At 39.6% G+C, this 6,126-nt stretch overlaps 1 pseudogene; it reads right to left on the bottom strand.

Annotated features, from left to right (window-relative positions):
* Window positions 1–264: 264 nt before the first annotated feature.
* Window positions 265–1,683, bottom strand: LOC118908778 (proteinase-activated receptor 1-like; annotated as a pseudogene).
* Between the last annotated feature and the right edge of the window lie 4,443 nt (window positions 1,684–6,126).

Genomic DNA, 6,126 nt, shown 5'->3' with positions numbered 1-6,126 from the left:
GACCAAAAAAAAAAGCAGGGTTTCAAAGTGCTTATTCTATATTTTACTGCAAATGATACAACTGTGTGTATACATATACACACACACAGATGTAGTAAGTCGCCTAAATATATTAAAAAGTGACATTCAGTTATTATTGTAGCATTGGAAATACTCTCTTGGAATAACATTGTTTTCTATTCCTGTTATCTCTTCCTAAGTAGCAAATATATATGCTTAGTGGCTCTTATAAGAAGGAGGCATGCAAATCATACATTTGGTATTTTAGATGGCATAGTGAATACTTTTTTGACAGGGACTAACAGAATCCTCAGGTTTTTTTGCTTTCCACCTTTTCTTTTTTAATTCACCGGCAATCTCTTTTCCTATTAACAGCTTTTTGTATATACTGTTATTCAGGTTCCTAGAGCAGGTATCCATTTTTCTTGCCATTAGCTGACCACTGCTGTTATAACTGCTGGGATCAGAACTTTCTTTGCAGCACAGAATGCTGTAGAGGTACCTCCGGTACTCAGAGGAAACAAAATAGTAAATCAAGGGATCAATGCAGCAGCTTATGCTGCTGACAGACACAGAGGAGGGAGGCAAAGCAGGCAGCCTCTGTCGTGGAAATATGAGAAAGGAATGAGTAACGCAGAATCAGAAGGACGTTTGTGGGTCCAAAGCAAATGAAGATGCAGAAAACAGCAGCCGACAAGAACACAGCCCGGGACTTCTCGCTCTGGTTGGCGACTGTGGAAGAGCTAAGACAGCAGATGATAGACACATAACAGACTGTAGAAATGATCAACGGCAGAAAAAAGAAGGCAGCGGAGAAGGCCGAGAAGTAATACGCATGACAGCCTTCCAAAAGGGTTTCCTTGAGCACATCGTGACAGGTGGTTATGTTGAGCCCCAGCACCTGGGTGGTTTGCTCCTTGAGGAGAAGGGGCACCGCCCCCGCGACGGCCCCAGCCAGCCAGGCGGGTGAAGGAAGCCCTCCCCAGGGGGCGCCAGGAGAGGGCCTGCGTGGGGCGCACCACAGCCAGAAACCGGTCAGTGCTTATGACTGTCATGGGCGTGGTGGAGGCGGACACGTTACAGTAAAACGCTGCGGCGACGAAGCGACACACTTCAGACCCACATTTCCAGTCGCTTCCAGAAAAGTAATAGCTGATCTTAAACGGGAGCACAGACACACAGAGCACGCCCGCCATGGCCAGGTGGAACATGTACACCACGGCAGGCTTCCTGGCCTGCGTTCCCAGGACGAACACAGCGGGGGCCGGGACGTTTAGAGGAAGGCTCGCTGCAAACACGCCAGGGCAGGCCGAGGGGGTGAAAACAGCCAACCGGGTACTGGTCAGATACCCCGAGGCATCTTCTGAGACGAACACAGCGGGTAGTTTTTGAAGACGGCTGCCTTGATTGGCGGAGCTTACTCTGTCTTCGGTTAACTCGCTCTCACTGTTTTCCTCATACCCCCATGTCGGGAATGGTTCAAATCGATCACCGGAATTCATGAGAAAAAATGAGCAGGGAGCACTGTAGCATTTGTTGCTCCTCGCGTGCGGCCGGCCGGCAGGGGCCGCACAGGCTGGGTCCCGTCGCCCCACTGTCCGCAGGCTCGGCGCGCTCCGCGTCCTGGCAGGGCTGGAGAGACGACCCGCCTCCCGCACGCTCGGCTCGGCGCTCGCTCCCCCAGTCGCGGGGCAGCTGCCGGCGGGCGGACAGAGCGCTCACTGCCCGGGGCAGAGGGAGGCGACTCCCTCTGTTTTTTACAGTTGAGTTTATATATCCTAGCTAGCAAACCTTTGATTGTAGTATTTGCAAATATTTTCTCATAGCCTACAGCTTACATATTCATTCCCTTCACATGGATGTTTGCTATTTCTTTTCCTTGCCTTATTAAATGGCTAAAACTTTCAGTACTACGTTAAATATGAGTGGTTGAATGCTGACGTCTTTGTCCTCCTGTTCCAAGTCTTAAGGAAGGGGGAGAAGCATTAAGTATGATAGCTGTAGTTGTTTTTTGTTTGTTTTTGTAAATGCTCTTTATCAAGTTCAGACAATGCCTCTCAGTTCTTAACTTGCTGAGAGATTTGTTCAATGATGAATGTTAGATTTTGTCAAATGCATTTTCTGCATGAAATGATAAGATCATATGATCTTTTTCTCCTTTAGCTTGTTGATATAATGGATTTCACTGATTGATTTAAAATTGTATCAGCTTTGTATTCCTGGAACAAATCTGATTAGATAATGATGTATAATTCTTTTTACAAAGTGATAGATTCAGTTGCTAACTTTTTTGAGAATTTTTGCAATGAATTCATGAGATATATTGGAATATATTGTAATGTAGTTTAAAAAAATAAAATAAAATCAGGGTAATACTGGCTTCATAAAATAAGTTGGGAGGTGCTCCTGCTATTTCCTGAAATAAATTACATAAAATTGGTTAATTTTTCTCCAAATGAATTTTAGAATTCCTCAGCGGAACCATATGAACTTAGGGATTCCTTTTTCCAGACATTCTAAATTGCAAATTCTATCTCTTTAATGTTTGTAGAGATATTCTGATTATCTATTTCATTTTGCATGAGATTTTTTAGTATGTGGGGTTTGTTTGGAATTGGTCCATTTCTTCTGTTTTTGAATTTTTAAGTAATGGTTCAAACCATCCCACTGTTGTCTTTTTAATGGCTGAGAATCTGTATCAATATCCCCCAAATCATTGATTTGAATCTTCTCCTTTTAATTTTGTCAGACTTGCTAGACTTTCATCAATTTTATTGATTTTTCCCCAAATAACAACTGTTTATTTCATTTTTTTCTTTTCAGTTTCATTTATTTCTGCTCTTATCTTTATTATTTCCTTCCTTCTGCTTGTTTTAAATTTATTTTGACTTTATTTTCCTAGTTCCTGAGGTAGGAATTCAGGATATTTACTTTAAACCTTTCCTCATTTCTAATGTAAACATTTAACAGTATAAATTTCTCAGCATTGCATTAGGTATAGCCCATGTATTTTGATATGTTGTGTTTGCATTCATTCAGTTTTATGTATCTTCAAATTTTGAGAATTCCTCTTTGACCCATGGATTATTTAGAGTATTGTTTATTTTCCATGTGTGTAGAGATATGACTGGCTTTTCTATTATTGATTTGTCATTTGAGTCTATTATGGTTATAGAATGCACACTCTGTATGATTTTGGTTCTTTATAGTTATTTAGGTTTGAATTTTGACCCACGATGTGGTTTATCTTGGTGAGACACCTAAGGATGCTTGGGAAAAAAATGTATATTTTTCTGTGTTCTACATGTATTAATTACATCCTGTTGGTTAATGGCGTTTAGATATTGCGTATACTTGTTGATTTTATGTCTGAGAGTTACCAAAGTTGCTAAGGGGGGATGCTGAAATCTCCAACTATAACTGTAGGTGTGTCTTTTCATCGTGTCAGCTCTATTGGTGTTTGTTTCATGTATTGTGAGGCTCTGGTTTGGTATGTACACATTTAGGAACATTATTTCTTCCTGTGGGATTGATCCTTAGATCATTATGGAAGGTCTTTTTCTCTCTGGCAATTTTCTTTGCTTTGAAATCTACTTGACTAGATATTAATACTCAATCCTGATTTTATTTTTTTAAAAAGGAACAACTAATGTCCTCTGTGACCTTGATGGTATGATTGCTGGATCCTTTGTTATTTTCCTACAGCTCTCTGAGGCTTTCATTTTTTTTCAGTATATAGGCATTCCTTTGTCTACTTTTATTGAACTTTGTAGACATTGTATTTTTTACAAATTGAAGGTTTGTGGCAATCCTGCATTGAGCAAGTCTGTTGGTAACATTTTTCCAGCAGAATTTGCTCAGTTTGTCTCTGTGTGCCACATTTTGCTTATTCTTGCAATATTTCAAAGTTTTCATTACTATTATTATATTTGCTGTGGTAAAATGTGATCAGTGATTATGACTTACTGAAAGCTCAGATTATGGTTAATATTTTTTTCTTAATTAAGGTATCATTGATGTACAATCTTATGAAGTTTTCACATGAGCAGCATTGTGGTTTCAACATTCACTCATATTATCAAGTCCACCTCACCCCATTGCAATCACTGCCCATCAGCATAGTAAAATGCTGTAGAATCATTACTTGTCTTCTCCACGCTACACTGCCTTCCCTGTGACCTACCTATATTGTGATTACCAATTACAATGCCCCTTAATTCCCTTCTCCCTCCCCACCTCCTTCCCTTTGGTAACCACTAGTCCCTTTTTGGAGTCTGTGAGTCTGCTGCTGTTTTGTTCCTTCAGTTTTGCTTTGTTGTGATACTCCACAAAAGAGTGAAATCATTTGCTACTTGTCCTTCTCTGCCTGACATATTTCACTGAGCATAATACCCTCTAGCTCCATCCATGTTGTTGCAAATGGTAGGATTTGTTTTCTTTTTATGGCTGAGTAACATTCCATTGTACCACCTCTTCTTTATTCATTCATCTACTGATGGACACTTAGGTTGCTTCCATTTCTTGGCTATTGTAAAAAGTGCTGCTATAAACATAAGGGTGCATATGTCTTTTTAAATCAGGGACCTTGTTTTCTTTGGGGAAATTCCTGGGAGTGGAATTGCTGTATCAAATGGTATTTCCATTTTTAGATTTTTGAGGAACCTCCATATTGCTTACCACAATGATCAAACTAATTTACATTCCCACCAACAGTGTAGGAGGGTTCCCCTTTCTCTGCATTCTTGCCAGCATTTGTTGTTCCTTATCTTTTGGATGTTGGCCATCCTAACCAGAGTGAGGTGATATTTCACTGTGGTTTTAATTTGCATTCCCCTGATAATTAGTGGTGTGGAGCATCTTTTTATGTGCCTGTTGGCCATCTGAATTTCTTCTTTGGAGAAGTGTCTGCTAAGATCCTCTGCCCATATTTTTAATCAGGTTATCTGTATTTTGTGTGTTGAGGCATGTGAGCTCAATATATTTCAGATGTTAAACCTTTATCAGATATGTCATTTATGAATCTATTCTATACTGTAGGATGCCTTTTTGTTCTACTGATGGTGCCCTTTGCTGTACAGAAGCTTTTTAGTTTGATGTAGTCCCACTTGTTCATTTTTGCTTCTGTTCTCCTTGCCCAAGGAGATGTGTTCAGGAAAAAGTTGCTCATGTTTATATTCAAGAGACTTTTGCCTATGTTTTCTTCCAAGAGTTTTATGGTATCATGACTTACATTCAGGTCTTTAATCCATTTTGAGTTCACTTTTGTGTATGGAGTTAGCCAATAAAGTTTTATTCTCTTACATGTAGCTGTCCAGTTTTGCAAACACCAGCTGTTGGAGAGGCTGCCATTTCCTGCACTGTATATCCACGGCTCCTTTGTCATATATTAATTGGCCATACATGTGTGGTTTTATATCTGGGCTGTCTATTCTCTTCCATTCATCTATGGGTCTGTTCTTGTGCCAGAACCAAATTGTTCTGATCACTGTAGCTTTGTAGTAGAGCTTGAAGATGGGGGGAATAATCCCTCCAGCTTTGTTTTTCTTTACAGGATTGCTTTGGCTATTCAGGGTCTTTTGTGGTTCCATATGAATTTTAGAACTATTTGTTCTAGTTTGCTGGAGAATGCTGTTGGTATTTTGATAGGGATTACATTGAATCTGTAGATTACTCTAGGTAGGATGGCCATTTTGACAATAATAATTCTTCCTATCCATGAGCAAGAGATGTATTTCCATTTATTGGTGTCTTTAATTTCACCTCTTTGGTTAGGTTTATTCCTAGGTATTTATTCTTTTTGATGCAATTGTAAGTGGAATTATTTTCCTGATTTCTCTTTCAGCTAGTGCATCATTAGTATATAAGAATGCAACAGATTTCTGTGAATTAATTTTGTATCCTGTAACTTTGCCACATTCAGTTATTAGTTCTAGTAGTTTTTCGGTGAATTCTTTAGGGTTTTTTATATACAGCATCATGTTATCTGCAAACAGTGACAGTTTAACTTCTTCCTTACCAATCTGGATGCCTTTTATTTCTTTGTGTTGTCTGATTGCCATGACTAGGACCTCCAGTACTATGTTGAATAAAAGTAGGGAGAGTGGGCATTCTTGTCTTGTTCCTGAT

The sequence above is a fragment of the Manis pentadactyla genome, chromosome 18 (assembly GCF_030020395.1).
Source record: "Manis pentadactyla isolate mManPen7 chromosome 18, mManPen7.hap1, whole genome shotgun sequence".
Taxonomy (NCBI): Eukaryota; Metazoa; Chordata; class Mammalia; order Pholidota; family Manidae; genus Manis; species Manis pentadactyla.
This window is presented reverse-complemented; position numbering and strand designations above follow the sequence as displayed.